Genomic DNA, 18,037 nt, shown 5'->3' with positions numbered 1-18,037 from the left:
CGGTGAAGACATGGAAGTGGGGAATACGCCTGAACCAGGGCCATCAGGGGAGGAGCTCACCACTCAAGAGCTGTTGAAAGATTTGAGCGAGGAGAATTGGGCAGATACTGCCACACCACCTCTGAACCCGTCCCCGCGGAAGAACCTAGAGTTGCCATTGGCAGGTGAGACCTTCAATATGGGGATGTTACTCTTGAGCTCGGAGGAAAGGGAGAAGAACACGTTCGAAGGGAACAGGGACATATTCTTGGGATCTCTCGAGGATGATGCTTGGCAGGAGTTCCTGGAGGAATTCAATCGAGAAGTGGGCAGCGAGACGACGCTGGACAAGTTCAAGAAGGAACTGTGGGACGCAGTAGTGAGATTCGGGGAACCGCTCCTGATAGGAACGGGCCTGGATGAGAAAGCAAGAAAAGAGCTGCTGAACAAGCTAGTGGAGCTGAGGAACGCACGATCGAAGACTAGAAAAGAGAAATGTGAGGACAGCTCTACTCTGAAACAAAAAACTGTGGATAAAATGGTTGATGATATAAAAAGGGATAAGGTTGGGACTAGTAATATGATTAAAAGTACTAATATCCTTAAGGCTCGAGCAGGGGGGAGGCAAGAGTTGGAAGGAGTGGATGGAGAGGTCGAATCAATGATGATAGCCACAACACCCTCGAGCAGAGATGTGAAGACTCGCAAGAGGAAGAGAGAAGTGGAAGGATGGGGTAGTCCTTCAGTGGATGCTGTTTCGGAAGGAAACTTGAGAGAGACGGCGCCCATCGTTTTGGCTCGATGCAAGACGGCGGCATACAAGAACAGCTCGGAGCTCAGGAAACCACTTGAAGTAGAAAAGGAAATAGAGGTTTCCGCCAGTTCGACGTCAGAAGAAGACTTCAAGCCTCAGAAGGTAAACGTGAAGAGAGGTTCAACGAACGGACAGGTAGGGGAAGTGGAGATCGGCAAAGAATGGATCTCGAAGGCACATCAGGGCATGGGCAAACAAGTGACGAGTGATCCATTGGAGAGGAACAAGACGAGGAACACTTCCCGGACGTGGTGGGTGGCCCTCGAAACATTGAAGGAAATGGAGGACTGCTTGAAGAAGTTGGACAGTGGAATAGCTCGCAAGCGACGCAATTGGGCCACCCAGCAAAAAGCCGAGGTTAATAAGATAGAGATGGCAAGTCATCTGAAGAGGTCCTTGCAGAGTTTGTTGAAGGATCATTTTGAAGAGGCGATGAGGACATCCTCATCAGCACCGCCACTAATGGCGAATCCCTTCGTTAGAACTGCGGGACAATTAATGTTCACCTGGAGTCTGGTGGGAATAGAGTTGGAGACATTGACCTCGTATGACAGGCTGAAGTTGGGAAGCAAGAAGCTAGAGGTGTATCAGGCACTGATGCAACACGTGGCCAGGGACAATTCAGGCTTGAGCCTGGCTAGAAGAAAAGATGCCACATGTTTCTTGAGATGGATAATGTCAATGATGTCTGATAGCACCATCCTGGCATGCCACCAGAGAGCAAGTGGAAGTAAAACCATGGAGAAAAGAGTCTCAACGATCATCTTGAACGTATATCAGAGTACAGGAATAGAGAAAGAAGATGGTTCCAGACTATCCTTAGAGAACCATCGAAAGCTGGACGAGGTACGGAGGTTCTCTAATAAGAAGTTCGAGGAAGAACATGATGTTCACCGTAACCTGGCCTCGTCAGAACAGTACTCGAGACTCAGTGAGAAGGGGGAATACCAATATGTGTCTGGAGTGATGGGAATAGCCTACAATCCCTTCTTAGCCTCGGAAGCTGGAGGAGCCCACAGAAACCATGAGGTAGCGGAGCTACTGAAGTTTTGGACAGAAAGAATAATGGAGATAGACGCGGTGGAGAAAGAGGGGCCGAGCCTGGGCCTGATTCTTGAGAAAACACCAGAGGTGATAAGCATACCGCGCTCAAACAAGAGAGTTGAAGTGAACGTGGGCGGTGGAAATGGCTTGTTAACTACGAACTTGGGAGTGATATGGAAGCTACTAAGACCCTCCTGGTGTCCACATCCCCATGCGAGTCTAATCGAGGAAACCACCGAGCGAGTGAGGTTAGCACCAACGGAAGATGAAGATCTGGCGAAGTTGAGTGTGCTACATAAGCTAATCACGCCCCAGATGCAAGAGCCAAGCGAAAGGACGAGCGACCCCGGGTCAGCAAAGAAATTGGAGCCGGGTAGCTGTCTGGATTCGACGTGTGGGAACGGAGAGCACATCTGCGATGGACGGTCATGCGTCAGAATACTGTCGTTTCAAAAAGAAGACCTGGTCACTTGGTTCGAAGACATCACAGAAAGGGAGAAAAGTGAAGTGCAAATAATAGCGGAATGTTACGCGAGAACCACGGTGAATATAGCGACAGCTCTCGGATTCTTCTCGAGAATGTGTGGTCTGCAGGCACTGGAGAGACTGGAATCTGAACATCATTTAGTGACGGCGTTGAGCGTAGAATCATGGCCCGGGGTGTTGCAGGTGACTCAAAAACACATCCGGAGCTAGAAGGTTGGTCTTGAGGCGGAAATGGGATTTCCCATGAGCGAAGCTTATGGCTTGCCATTGAACGCGAAATCGCTGATAGGGTCAATGATGGCCAACTTGTGCGGAAGTCACTACCCGCTACACATGGCGATGGTGGAAGTGTCCAGCCAGAGAATACTGGTGGACAAGGCCTTCTCAGTGCCCAAGTGCGTGAGGTTGGCTCGGATGTCGCATCACTCGCACAAGTTGTTGAGAAAAATCAAAGGGACAGTACCAAAAGAATTGAGAGATGACTTAAGCGAAATCTGGGGAGAAGATCTTCTGAAGTTGGAAAGAGAAAACACAAGCGATCACGAGAGACAAAACGTGATCGGGAGACCTGTGGGAAGTACTCCGAACCTGGAAGACAACGACACGATGCACGAGAAAATGATGGAGCTTGAGCCTCTCTTGGAAGCCTCAGGGGAGCGTAATCTCAGGAGCATTGAGATCTCTCATGGGGAATGCCCATGCCACTGTTTGGCACAAACGGTGTGGTATCCAGATCACAAGAACCTTTGCCTGGTGTGGGATGTGGAAGAGATTCGGTCGATCGGACTACCGGATCACCGGCAGAAGGTGACGCTCTTAGTAGTGAGTACGATGTTAGCTCTGAGATGGATAGAAGAGAATATAACGAAGTATCGGGAGGCGACGACGCCAACGGCTGAGTCAATATACGCGATAGACTACAGCAGGAGACTCGAGTTGTTTGAGACTGCGTGCAAAGTATTCGCCATACCGACGGAAGTCAGGCACGTATGGAGTCGCTTGAGGTACTTTCCATGGTTTCGGGCGACACTGACGTCTTGGTTGTACATGACAACGAAAGATCACATGAGAAAACATCAAAAAGAGTATCGACAGTTCCAGGCCGAGATTGGGCCGGAAGCTTTCAAGAGACCCCTGCTAACCCATCGTAATGCGATCACGACAGGATGGAAAAGAGTGGGTAAGATGTCTAGAGACAATACCAAAGCGAGGGAGTCGATACTAGAGGAAGACCTGGCGAAGAACGTGAGCTTGAGCCTGCACAACTCCTTTTGCTTGAACCGAGAAGCTAGGGTGAAGGCACTACCCAACCAAGCAAAGAGGTTGCAGGAGCAGAGAGAATGGATGCGATCCTATGAACAGCTGAAGGCTTGGGAGGAGATAGTGATTAGTTCCGATGATGAAGAGGAACTGTTGAGACAGTTTGCCGCATCCAGCACTTCAGGATGCAGTACCTCCAAGGCGAAGAGTACGAGATGAATGGGCAAATCGGATGGATCTTGAGTCTTGAGAGGGAAGGGGGGCTTGAGCGTGGATCCGAGTGAAACTTGGATTCACGAAAAAGAAATTTTAACAAAGCAAATATTGTTACTAATATACTATATTTATTATATAAATCGAAATGCTGCATGACAATTTCCTGATTGAATAGGACAAAAGAGATTTTAAAATGATTGGCTTGAAAAGCGAAAATTCAAGGGTGCAGGTGTATGCAGATTTTGGTTGCTGTTTAGCAATAGTGTGAAAATTTTAAATGGCTGTGAATTTTGGGGTGTAGATAAGCTTAAATCTGCTGCAAACTTCTGTAAATGACCACTGCCACTGTATCTTGAGCAACACTCGGTTTTTCTGGGACTCACTGGCAGAAGACAGCGCGCGATGAGGACATCGATCTCGAGTCCGGGGAGTATGTGCCAGTCGGTCATATTTGGAAGTTTGACCTTGAGAGAAGCAAAAAAACACTTGATTTTGGAGTGAAATTTAATTTTTCAAAATTTCGAATGGAACCTGTCATGCACGATTTTCTCGCGAGAACTGAAAATCAGAAAAAGAAGTTAGAACAATTTAAGAACAATTGAGTCGCACACGCGGGAAAGTTGTAAGAAAAAGCAGTAGGAAATTGCTATTTGCAATTTCCATCACTATCATAATCGAGAGTAGAGCTGTCCCATCTGTGACAGAGACGAGAGCATTCCCACGAATTGGATTATAGCGACTGGAGTGTTATTCGGAACTGGACTAGAGTGAACCTTCGGTGGAAAGGTGGACAACTTGAGTGTCCTAATGGTTCACAAGAAAACTATTGTCTAGAGTATAAACTCGTTCTCATTGTTAAAACTATAAAACATTAGACTCATTTAGTTGCGTTATTTAATTCTTGAGTTAATTACCGACTGGATTATTTCCCACTTCTTGAGCGTGCTACTATGTGAGTACAAATTTAAATTCCTAGAGTGTGTTTTATGATTGTTATGTTGAGGTAAGGCGAGTTTTAGGTTGATCCATCTGAAATGGATCAAAGTTCCACTGTCTAATAAAAAAGCAACTTAACGGATTGTTCCAACCCGGTTTTTAACGGCGTTCATGTATTTTGGGTATCTAGAGACCTAAGTATGGGGACGTTTCTAATTCTAGAGTGGGGGGATATTTTAGTAGTAGCCTTTAAGCTGTAACGGGTCGTAGTCTCATGTCACAAGCGAACCGAACTGGCTCCGACCGTTCTTGAGGTAGAAAAACACAAGAGATGGTGTCCCTGACCCTTGAGCCAGTGGTTATAGGGCCTATTTTTCTTAAGCCTCATGTGTGACTGCAGTAGACGAATGTTACAGTACACATAAAATCGCTTGGTTCAATTTCGGCAATTATATTCGAGCTAACCGTTTTCATTGCCTACAAATGTCACAAAAAACTTGAAAATTGATTTTAAATGAACCAACTTGAAATTTTTTCATTTAGTTGTTGTGCATGTCTGATTTGGTCAACGAAAGTTTTTATTCTCGTCTTTTTCTGCTAATTCAAATCTTCGGAAAAAAATTTCTAGAATTCTCTCTGAGTATTTTCGTCTCAACTGAAAAATCAAAGGAACTTTTTGAAATCTTTTAAAAAGTAACTCTCAAAATGAGCTGTAGAATTCGTAACGTTGACGACTGTTTGGCCAACGATACCCTAAGTTTCGCAGAAATTTTTTCAAATGACAATTTGAATGATACAGGTTACTGGTCAGGCTATCCAGAGATTCCAAAACTTGACGAGAAAATCATTACCTATCAGAATCCTTGTGCTATGCAATTTACGCAGATTGTCAAAAAGCGGTTGTTTTTTTTTCAAAATGAGTGAAGTTCAAATCAATTAAAGTGCATTTTTAAATTAATTTATGTGCAAATATCACTTTTTTTCTTATTTCACTGCGTTTTAGTGTGAAGATTACGCAAAAATGTACGAACCTTAAATTAAATCTAAAGAACCAATTCAATTTTTCACTCCCAAATCTTCTCTGGTCGATTGGACCCAAATCAAGTTTGTCGCAAAAAAGAAAAATAGATTTTCCAGCACGCCAGTGAAAAAACTCAAAAAGTCTTCGACTCAAAAATTGTTTTAAAGTTACTAACAAATATTTCAATTCAAACTTCAAAATTCATTTTTTTGAGAAGGCATAATCTTTAGAAACTTTGTCAGTTCACCACTATTTGTTAATTATTAACTGTTTACCGTATTCAAACTTCATTTTAAATCAGCAGACAATATGCATTAGAGAAAAAACTTATAGCAACTGATGTACATCAAATGATTACAATTTTAACGGCTTGGAAATTGAGCAATCAATTTTTCGGTACTAAAACGTTTCATTAAAAAATACATTCACTTTTATAAGCATCGTAGTAATTCTCTCTAAATATCTATCTAAAACCATGTATATTCAGAAACTGAATTTTTTTTACAAAATTAACGGTTTTGTGGAAATTCGATCACTTAACAGAGGCCGCTTACAATAGAAATAAGTGATAGAATTTTTAATCTGTTCATAAGTTTTGATCTGATTGTGGGTTAGACAAAATCCACGATTAAAAGCCTCCTAAGATTTTTTTGTTTGTAATACACTCTAGTATTTTTCCAGAAGATCGCTAATATTTCTGTTTGAACCTTTTTTTTTGCCCTTTTGAGCATATCATTGTTTTCATTGTATGCACAGTATATTTTACTATTCAAACAAACCATTTCTGTTCCACTCCAATCAATTTTGGAGAAACTAGGCGTTCGATCATCAGATTTCTTATGTTTCTCACACAAACATGTGGTAAGAAAATAAACACATCATCAGGAATATGATGTAAAGAACCAATTTTCATATAGTTCTCTCTGGGTCCAATATAGTTCTCTCTGGGTTTCATATAGGTTCCAAATGTTTCAAATAGGTCACTCCGCTATTTAATCAGATAAACTAATTGCAATTGCAATACGTGTTGCTTTGCAAATAGTAATGTTACTCATTGTTTAATTTCCCTAGCGTTTGTATATTTTTTCCTTTTTTATTTTTTAATTCGAATATAATCTCTGTCACTGCAGTTTTTCTGCAACCAGTTTTTAAAAATATAGCAAGCTTCACCCATCAAACACTCGTTTATAGTTGATTCAGTCAACGCCAACTACATTAAATCAGTATCATTTCAAATGCTCGATTTGTTAAAAGACTTAAAACTCTTCCGAGAAAATCGTGTTTGAACTCTCAAAATTGATGTTTGGCTTTGTTTAATGTTACAAAACCCACTTTAATTGGTTCGTCATGACATGTTGTTCTCTTACTGACAACAAGTTGGCAAATAAGACACCAATTACTGTAGTCAGTTGTGAGAAGAACTTTTTCAATAAAATGGCTGGCTAGAACACAGCGCCAACCAGAATACTTGATTCCGTTAGCCACAGCAAATTCCTTTATATGACAGTCAAGAACACTGCAAGTAACAATCGTGTTTTTAAAAATTGGTGGAAACTCCTCAAAGTACTCTTTCAGATGATCTGGAACGTGGATATCAACCAAAACTAGACCATATAACTCGTCTGTTGATAGCAACTGGAGAAACTGATCTTTCGAAAGCGTTAAATTTGTCATATTCAATTCTCAGCACAACAATAGCACATCATTATTATACTGCTATTTGAAGGACCATTCACATTCCCTTTTCTCAATGACAGTATACCCGGTCATCATAAAATTAATCAGAGAAAGACAATCGTTAACATTATTTCAATTTTCATCAAAAATTACACATTTTGATATGAAAACTTTTTGTTTTTGGTTTAAAAATTGATAGTTGTCATGTTACAAACAATAAAGTATTTGCAATTTAAAAATACCTTGAGATTTGAAGAAAGATTTGTGTTGATTGTCAAATTGTCAAAATTGTTCCGAATTTTGCTGTGAAATAAATCTGGCTAAAAAATAAAAAATTTCCAGAAGATCGCTAATGTTTCTGTTTGAACCTTTCTTTGCCCTTTTGAGCATATCATTGTTTTCATTGTATGCACCGTATTTTTTACTATTCAAACAAACCATTTCTGTTCCACTCCATTCAATTTTGGAGAAACCAGGCGTTCGATTATCAAACTTCTTATGTTTCTCACACGAACATGTGGTAAGAAAATAAACACATCATCAGGAATATGATGTAAAGAACCAATTTTCATATAGTTCTCCCTGGGTCCAATATAGTTCTCTCTGGGTTTCATATAGGTTCCAAATGTTTCAAATAGGTCAATCCGCTATTTAATCAGATAAATTTATTGCAATTGCAATACGTGTTACTTTGAAAAGTAGTAACGTTACTCATTGTTTAATTTCCCTAGCGTTTGTTTATTTTTTCCTTTTTTATTTTTTAACTCGAATATAATCTCTGTCACTGCAGTTTTTCTGCACCCAATTTTTTTTAAATATCGCAAGCTTCACCCATCAAACACTCGTTTATAGTTGATTCAGTCAACGCCAACTACATTAAATCAGTATCCATTTCAAATGCTCGATTTGTTAAAAAGTTTAAAACTCTTCCGAGAAAATCGTGTTTGAACTCTCAAAATCGATGTTTGGCTTTGTTTAATGTTATAAAACCCACATTAATTGGTTCGTCATGACATGTTGTTCTCTTACTGACAACAAGTTGGCAAATAAGACACCAATTACTGTAGTCAGTTGTGAGTAGAATTTTTTCAAAAAAATGGCTGGCTAGAAGACAGCGCCAACAAGTATACTTGATTCCGTTAGCCACAGCAAATTCCTTCATATGACCGTCAAGAACACTGCAAGTAACAATCGTGTTTTTAAAAATTGGTGGAAACTCCTCAATGTACTCAGATGATCTGGAACGTGATATCAACCAAAACTAGACCATATAACTCGTCTGTTGATAGCAACTGGAGAAACTGATCTTTCGAAAGCGTTAAATTTGTCATATCAATTCTCGGCACAACAATAGCACATCTTTATTATACTGCTATTTGAGGGACCATTCACTTTCCCTTTTCTCAATGACAGTGTACCCTGTCATCAAAAAATTAGTCAGAAAAAGACAATTCTTAACATTATTTCATTTTTCATCAAAAATTACACATTTTGGTATGAAAACTTTTTGTTTTTGGTTTAAAAATTGATAGTTGTCATGTTACAAACAATAAAGTATTTGCAATTTAAAAATACCTTGAGATTCGAAGAAAGACTTGTGTTGATTGTCAAATTGTCGAAATTGTTCCGGATTTTGCTGTGAAATAAATCTGGCTAAAAAATAAAACAAAAAAAAACTTTTTCTATCATTAAATTGAAATAAAATAATTTTTTTACTTTTCAGATTTATTAGTTTGCCATTTAGCTACCTCATTATGTAGACAACTGTTATTATGGTGATAGCTATTCATAAAAAAATTTCCACACTATGCGGCATGATTGACAGCAGTCATCGGAAAAAATTTTTCTTCTCTTGGTTTGCGAGTAAGAAAATCTAGATGTGACTACACACAATGAACTGTTAATATTATGTCCTTTAAAACAAAAATAAACAATTTTTTTCTCAGCTATTTGAAGAGGATGTCTATGCGGCTCAAGTTTGTTATCTGAATTGGGTTTGTATACTGTATCGAGACCAGTAAGTACATTTCCACCAATTGCATACAGATATAATGCATTAGCGTCATAACCAACTATTGATATCAATAATTTATTCTAATTTTCATCTATGAAAGGTGTGTTTACTTTCTCGTAACGACTGAGGATTAAATTGTGTCCAACTACGATCTGTTTACGCACTAGATCGTACAATTTTTATGTTTCTTACCAAATCGAAAAATGGCTTCACCGAGATTGAACCTATGAAGCATTTTGTTAGCAGCTACTTTCAATGTCAATACTTCTTTTAACAGCTCAGCGTTTTCATTTATATAGAATTGAATCAAATTTTCAACAGCATCATGTAGAAGTTGAACGTCAAGACAGTTGTAGTATTTCAAAAAGTCTCTCAGGGTTTCACAGTTTTCATTGTTTCATACGTAGTTTTCTCCACCTTTCTTTGGTCTGTATGGGTTTGTAGGCTCAGCACCTTTATCCACAAATTTTTTATGATCAGATTCGAGAGTGTTTTCAATGCGCAAATAGGAAAAAAACGCCGAATATTGAGGTTTCAGAAAGATTATCAAAAGACACCAAGTACTCATATGGGAAAAAAATTTCTTTGCTATTACACATTAGGCTTCGAGAAATTGGTCTGATGAGGTACCTGCTGGTAAAAAATGACTGCTGTCAAAAAAACGAAGTGTTGGTAATGCTGATAATCAGAATCGATTGATTATATTAATAATTGAAAGTTGGCAATGTCTAGTTAAAGATTTGAAGAAAAACTTTCGAAATAATTGCAAATCAATAATTCCACTATTAAATCCTACCACTGTAGGATGTAAGCGTTTTGTTGAGTTGTTTTAACATTTTAAGGCTCGGAAAATTTTCATCCAAGTTAGTTCCTTGGTAATCAATCAACAATTTAATTGCTCCACTTTAACAAATTTTTCGGTCTGAAAAGCTGTAATTTGTTAGGATAACAATAACAATGCATCAAAAAAAGAATCTACAAGTAATTGAGGATCCTCGTTTACAATCAATTGCGTAGAGTTACTTGTTGAAAAGGCGACGTTATAATAAATTGCAATAGATATTGGAATATGCTGATATGTGCAGCCCAATTTTTTTGTAGGAACAAACAGATCGTCTGAAAGTTCTTGCGGTTCGCAGTTTGCGGTTCGCAGTCGAAGTCAAAAGTAACTAATGCATTATAAAATCAAAGCTCGAGTGATACAGTTATGCCAACTAATTGAAGTTCATCTGGGACTGTTTTTAGCTCCTGGATAGATGTGTTTTGTTTATTCAACACATATTTTGAAATAATTTTCTAAATTACGATCAATTTGTAAGCATGTATCACAATTAAAACAACGATACTTTTTGAACAGTAGATTTAAATTTTCAATCAGACAGATATGATCTTCAACTTTGAAAAAAATTACGCGATTTCTTTCGCTCTGACTTCGATAGATAATATTTCCCAATAAAGACGCCACAGCGCTTTCATCCTCAATCGCATAGAGAAAAATTGAGCAAACCAAAATGTCTCCATTTTGTCGAAATTGTTGTATCCAACTCCTTCAAAATTATCTGCTTCTTGCTGGTTTCTTGAGCAAAACAACTCAAAAAGTTCGTATAATTGCTCAGCAGGGCTTACTCTTCTCTTCAGCTGAAAAGCAGCCAATGCTCTGAAAGCACACATGTTGTCATTATAAGGAACTCTTTCACTGTTTTTTTTCCGAAAGAGTTTCCAAACATATGGACTTTGTTTGATGTAAAAAAATATCGCCATTCTCTTTGTTTGCTCCCATAGATATTCACAGGATAAGGGTGGCTGTCACTGGGATATTAGTTAGACAATAAAACTAAAACGTCCACTTAGTACTATCCCTCTATTTAGCTAATTTTTCTATATTATCTGTATCCAACACAACTTGTTTCAGGGATAGAAATTTGTTTCTGTTCTGAATAGTTTTAGGCTTGGGTAAAATTGCAAGGTTTTCACTAGAGTAGTAGTATCGTTAGTCGTTGCTTTCAGTGTTTTTAAGGAGATTGGTTTTCGATGCTTCATTCAGTTTTTTAAGCGCTGTATCCATACATTTTTCAATTACGTTATAACCGTTTTGTTTCAAATTGAAAATAAAAATTGTTTGATGTGGCTGTTGAATAACATGGTTTCCGATAAGGTGAGATTTTGATCGAACAGGTTCCATAAAAGACTCATCGTCAACAAATAAGGTCTCTGAAAACTGTCAATTTGATTGTGACCGCTCGCTTTCGTGAACATCCCCAATATGCTTTTGCAATTTCTGCACAATGGTATATCCTCTGTTACACACTGCGCATGTTAGCTGCACTTTATGTGTTTTGTGGACCCGCAAACTTGAATTTTCATTTTCCTTGGATGTTTACTCGGAAAAGGACACGTTTTGCGTTTGTAAACGCCATTCGCATGTGAAATCTCGTGGCGACGTAAATTATATTGCGTTTTGAATTCTCGTTGACGCATGCTGCAATTTGACACCTTTTTTCATAAGTTCATGTCTTTACGTAACTATTCAGCTTGTAATCGGTGGGAAATGACTTTTTACAAATCCCACATGTTCTTATCACATGCATTCCTTCGTGCAGGTCTAATTTTTCGTATCTTGAAAATTGTTTGCCGCAATCCTTACACTCGAAAAAATTCGAACTGATTTGGTGCGAGTTTCACAGGTGAACACCGGAGCAATGGCAATTTTGGGTTTTGCTAAAGAAGAGTTGTTATACATTACAATTTCTCGTTATGACTTCACCCTATACACTGTAACCTCAAATTCAATTTATCCAGACATACTAACAACACTCAATTTTGTGCAAAAAAATTAGTGTTTATTATATCTTCTTTTAAGTGGACACGGTTTGTTGAAAAAACTTAAAACAGAAGAGTTCGAGTTTGAGATCGTAGATTGTGTCCACAGTTATGTTAAATTCAACATGTGTTTTGGAGAAAAACGTTTGAAATGTAAAGATTCAAAATTTTGCAGAACTCTATGTCAAAAGAAACTTAAAAGACGTCCTCGATTACAAAAACTCTGGCAACAATTTGAAAAGATCAAAAAAAGTTGTAAGCATACCGGAAGACATTTCGGACGAAAGTTTAGTTTGAAGAAAAGAGAACTTCTGAGGAAAACTGAAACGAAACGTTAAAATGGCACTAGAATGTTTGGGTCAACTTATGAGCTATCTGAGAAAGTGGTTAAGCTAAGGATAGAATCAGTTTCTCAGAATTTTTTACCCTATATGATACAAGCTCTGTGTTATCGACTGTGAGGAGGACAAAACACTTTGGGTAATTCTTTTAACAAGTTTAATTGGTTATCGTAGATTGTCATCGTGAACTTTTTGCCCTTGTGTCTCATTAGTTGTTGCATCGGGTATACTTTATCCGCATAAACCTTGATGAATTCCCTGTAATAGTTCGCGAAGCCCAGGAAGCTCATCAATTGGTGTTCCGTTTTTGGCGATTTCCAAGTTAGCACTGCTTCAACTGCATCTGGATCTGGTCTGATGCCGTGCCTGTCTACCATCCTTATCCAAACATATGAACGCAAATTGTTGGACGAATGATAGCTTGTTCATGTGTCTGGTGGGACCTAGTGGTTCGGGTAAAACTCAGTTTTTATATGACATGTTTGAAAACAAAACATTTGAACCAATGTATGATTCAATTGTTGTTTTTATCAAAAAAATCAACCAATATATGATGAAATTAGAGAAATTGTTCCCAGCATTGAATTCATACAGGGAGTGAATTTTGATTTCATCAGCGAGTTGGTAAAAAAACCTACCAAATAAGAGCAAAAAAAAGTCTTTTGATTTTTGATGATTTGCCGCAGGCGTCTTTGAGTTCTAATCAACTTACAAAAATTGCGACGGCTGGACGTCATGAAAACTTACACGTTATTTATTTCAAAAAATTATATTTGATGCTGGCTTGTTTCATAAAAGTCAGCATCAAATTTCGATTTTTGGCAAACAACTGGGGCTGACAAAAATTTACGACAGATTGTTACAAAGACGCTACTTCAAAGGATTTTGGTCAATTAATGGTAGATCTTTCAACGCGAACACTTGACACCATCCGTTCAAACTTTTTTTCTACAATTTTTTCGATAACCAGTTTTCTAGAACTTCTATTAAGGATGAGTTCACAACAGATCTAAATGCTTAGACAGTTTGTCAAAGAAAAAAAAACACCAAAAAGTTATGAAATGTGACAGTTATTTTTTGTAATTTCTCTCAGAATTAGTGGTAAAAATTTTGGCTGGTAATGTACCGGGAGTGCGAAAAAGTCAAATTGAAAACAATAGAGCACAAGAAGAACGCATCATTTTAAAATAAGTTTCAGTAATAGAGAGACAGCAAAAATCATCCCAACAATAACGAAGACACAAAAAGAAAAAATTTACAATATTTCTAATGAAATTTCTTCTGAAAACAAAAATCAAGCAATTACAGATTCAATATCAAGCAAAGTTGGCTGATCAAAAACTACACAACAACGTAGTCGTTTGGTTCTGAATGAAATTTTGATCAAGGCAAATATCAAAATTGATGAGAATTTGAATTTGATTTTCGGATCACAAAATACGGATATATCTACTAGTTCATTTCTCTGCCGTCTTCAACACAAGTCTCAAAAGGATGAATAACCTTCACAGTATCATTGTCTAGTGTTAAAAGAATTTGCAATCTCAGAACATTTAATTTCAAACCATGAATTAAAATCATACAAAACTAAGAAAATCAGTTCGTTATCAGAAGCCGAAGAAATTGAATCCAAACTTAGACCAAAGAAAAAAGCAGTGATAATAATAGTAGTGGTGGTGTTGAAAACTCTGAAGAGTCTGTAGGGCGGAGTAATGCGCGAAGTTAGTTTCCGTTCAAGCAAAACTAAACAAAACTTATTGGAAAAACAATGGACTAATGGACCTGCTGCTTACGGTTCTAAAAATTTTGAAGAAACAAACGAAATTGGAAGATCATGTTGTTGATATGTTTATGAAGAGTAAATCAATTAACACAAAAATTACCTATAAAAAATACACTTATATGCTCTCTTACCGGTACCTGCTCACGATATAAATGATATTTGGCGTATGGACGTTGCCTATATGAATGAAATTGCTCTACCAAATGACGGAACAAATTTTCTTCTAGTCTGTGTCGATTAGTTGTAATTTTTACTCGTGACTGAAAGCAAACTCTGCCCAACAAGCAAAATAAGCTCTTGCTAGGATGATTCTTGATTCACTTAATCTATTTGAAAGAGTGTGGACTGATCATTGAAAAGAGTTTGAGGGAACGTTCAAATATTTTGGTAAAGCCATAAAAATTGAAATTTATCGCACAATCAGCGGTGATACAAAAGCATACATCAGCAGAGAGAGCTTTCAGATTCTTGAAAACCTTAATTGTAAAATATCTGGAAGATAAATGGATGTGGCGATATGTTGACACATTGCAAGACCTCGTGCAAACAATGAAAGATTGACTTAACAGAAGTTTTGGAATGGCTCCGCCAAAGGTGAAGAAACGACATGTTTTAAAATTGACACAAAACAAAACTCCAAAATTCCTCATAAAGTCCAAAATTCAGGTTAAAAGATCAAGTTCGCATTGCATCAATTGACACGCCTTTCCGTAAAGGCTATTATCAGCAAGTCAAGGACGAGATTCATAAAATTATCAAATTCTTTTCAACTGCGCCACCATCTTGTATTTTACATGGTGAAAACGGCAAAAACCTACATGGAAATTTTTACGAAGATGAAAATATAAAAACAACAAAAATCTAAATCTATTTTGAAAAATACTTCGTTATGTACGGTCGTTTTCATCAGCAACAAGCGCTAAACAAAAATTTTACGGTCCTGCGAGGCAGCGTGGTAGTGGTTAAGGATCGCTAGCTCTAAGGGCTGCACGCTATGCAATCCCATTTGTCTCAAAATATGTTATACCATCTGCGAAACAAATTGGCAAAGAGTTTGATGCAAACACGTTGCCAGAAGTCATGGATAATGTTGAAGGTAAGACCAGCGTAAGAAGAGCGGTAAAAAGAGCAGCAATTACAACAGCAAAAAACTGAGTGAGGAACAGTTAAAAGACGGAAAAAGATCGTTGCTAAGAAACCAACTTCTCGAATCAGTCGGTCATCCAAGCCAAAAAAAAATTAACTCAGAAACCCACAAAACCAGAAACTGATTTTTTCAGAAACATTCCTTACTAAAATTGCAAACTCCCGAAGCAGCACACCATTCAAGCTTCGACTCTTTCAACCACCCTGATTACATTTGACAGTTCATATAAACAGGAAACACTTCCCATTACTTCCGATGATGCCACCCTTGTTGAATTTTTGTTAAACACTAATCGTAAAATTTATTTGGATTTGCAAAGTTTGGAATTGAAAATTGAGGCAAAAACTAAAAATCACGGCAACAATTTGACTGTTGACGCGACTGAAAGCAATATAACTGATCTTTCGAAAGTCGCTTTCTCTAATTACACTTTACATTCATTTTTTTTATGTCATTTTTATGTCAAAAAGGAACCAGTACACACTTCTAACAATTTGTAGGCACAAAGAGCTTTCCTTGAAGTGGAACTGTTTCATATTGAGAGCTGTGTTAAAACTAAGGTGCAACTCAAATTTTTTTCTATCAAACAGATACTTCGTCAATTAAAACTGGACAAAGCAACCTTTTTCAACGATTACATTGGACAAAGAACTCACAGAATCGCCTGTTTCATGGTAAGTTGTTAGTTGATTTCTTTGCTACAGATCAATTGTTGATACCGAACAGCCAATTAAGAAAAATACAAACTCGTTCAAAACCAGATTTTGTTCTTGCAACTCAAGCTGCAAATCCAAAGATTTCGGTTCAAATAAGACGGGCTTCAGTTTTTGCAAGATATGTCATGGTTTCCGAATCTGCATCCACTTCAATTCAAGAAGGATTAATGAAATGGCCAGCCAGATATAACTACAATGAAGTTAAAAGCAACACATTCGTAATACCACTGGTCAGATCCAATTTGTTCGGGAAAATGGTTTAATTCGGAACCCATTCGTCGACTTGTAGTTGAGATGTGCCCCAATGCTATTTTCAGCAGTCAATAGAAATCTAACACACGTCAATACGTATTTTCGAAGCGGTAATGCTATTGTCGATCATGACAAAACTCACAATCACCAAGTGCACTTCAAAACTATTCAAACTTTGTGTTTTCCATAAGACGGTCCTCCTATAACACTTGAAAACTACCGCAATGATTTCTATTTGGTGTTTGACCTCACTTCAACTCAACAGTGTAATCAGGAATTCTAGTTTCTCGAAAATGCTGGAGCACCTCTACGACTCGAGCTTGAGTTTTCTCGAGAGACGGCAGCACCCATTGAAAATTTGGTGATTGGAGAGCAATTGTTCTCAGTCTCAATTGATCAAAACGGCAAAGTTTCAAAGCATAGATAACTTTGCTCTGAAAAAATTTTTTTGATAAAAATCCGATACGTAAGGTCAAGTATTTTGGGACATTTTCGGCGAACAGTTTTTAGTTCCCAAAGAAACAAGATAACACCTTTCAAAATGTGAATACTTCTAAAACTACACCAGTAGGACATTGGGTAATGATTGCAAGAAAAACAGAGGTATTTCAATAACGACTCCTATCAAAATCCTATTTGTATGTATCCAAATGTTCAATTTCAACTATATGGATCTCGTTTAGAAACTGTGAACAATGAAGTAATTCAACAAAATCCAAACTCATGTGGAGTTTTTTGTTTTTGTTTCGCATTGAAACTTTTTGATAATACTAACCACTTGTATATTAAGAGTGAATTAGAACCAATACGTGTGATGAGTTCTTTTTTGTAAAAAAACGTTTATCACTAAAATTTTTAAATTATTTAAACCCTCGATAAACAGAAATTATAATTTTCAAGTTTAGTTTGAAATTTTTCGAAAGTGTAGACTCTTACAGTTCAAACTTATAAAATTTTTTTTTGCTCCTTGTACATCACGAATTTTTTTTTGAATGCTGTGAAAGTTATTCCTTGTAATTTTTCTGTATATTCCATCGTGAACAATTTCGAATCTATGGTCTCGAGTGAATTCAAGGCATTGTTTTTGACACGCGGCGAGTTTGCGAAATAGAGTAATGATTGTGATTTAGTGTTGCCAAGAAAACCGTACTCTACAATAATAGAGTACACAAAAACAACTTGAGTTTTGCCGATATCTGACGGGTAGTACGGTTCAAGCTTGTCCCGGAAAAATACCGCGCCCCAGATGCGATACCCAATATTTGACATAAATCGGAAGATTCTGTTGAAAAAACGTTTGTAAATCTTCGCGTCGTTCCGTCTCGTTAACGTTTATATCAGTGGTTCCAGTTATCTCATTAAAATTGAAGTAAAAATTTTTCTTTGAAAACAGAATCTTTTGCAATCACTCCATAATTGCATTGTAAATACTTTCTATACTAGGGTAAATAACGTCTTCGACTCGTTATTTTTCTGAAAGGATCAAATCAACTGATTACTGGTTTTTGGATATTGTTCTTTTTGGTTTCAT

This window comes from Symsagittifera roscoffensis, chromosome 5, assembly GCF_963678635.1.
Source record: "Symsagittifera roscoffensis chromosome 5, txSymRosc1.1, whole genome shotgun sequence".
Taxonomy (NCBI): domain Eukaryota; kingdom Metazoa; phylum Xenacoelomorpha; order Acoela; family Convolutidae; genus Symsagittifera; species Symsagittifera roscoffensis.
This window is presented reverse-complemented; position numbering follows the sequence as displayed.